This window comes from Penaeus monodon, chromosome 21 (genome assembly GCF_015228065.2).
Source record: "Penaeus monodon isolate SGIC_2016 chromosome 21, NSTDA_Pmon_1, whole genome shotgun sequence".
Classification (NCBI taxonomy): Eukaryota; Metazoa; Arthropoda; class Malacostraca; order Decapoda; family Penaeidae; genus Penaeus; species Penaeus monodon.
In genome coordinates this window covers 18182000-18182400 of record NC_051406.1, presented here as the reverse complement: position 1 = coordinate 18182400, position 401 = coordinate 18182000, and positions in this window count along the sequence as shown.

Sequence of the window (401 nt, the reverse complement as noted above, 5' to 3'; positions counted from 1 at the left end):
AGCAGATAGATAAATAAATGGGTAAACAGACAGATACAGGCAAGGAATAAGACATGTTTGTGCGTATCACACAAACTATACTTTCAAATGTTAAACAAACGAGACGCACCTCCCTGCGCCTCCACATCTACCACGTGAAATGTACGGAGGTTGACACGGGATTTGCATGAACTTGGCTGCGATATATGTGGGGGCCTCGCCGCGTCCAGACGGCGCAGCGACGGGCGGATAAAAGACATCTGGTCGCTGCCGCAGTAAACAACGACGCGGAGGCGGTGTGCGGCAGCGCAAAAATTTAGAGTGAAGGTACAGTGTGTGGCAATAAATCATCTCTGATTCTTGGAACATCTAGCTGAAGGTTCTTGTAAAGGAACAGCGATGAACAGACGGTGTTCAGTGGA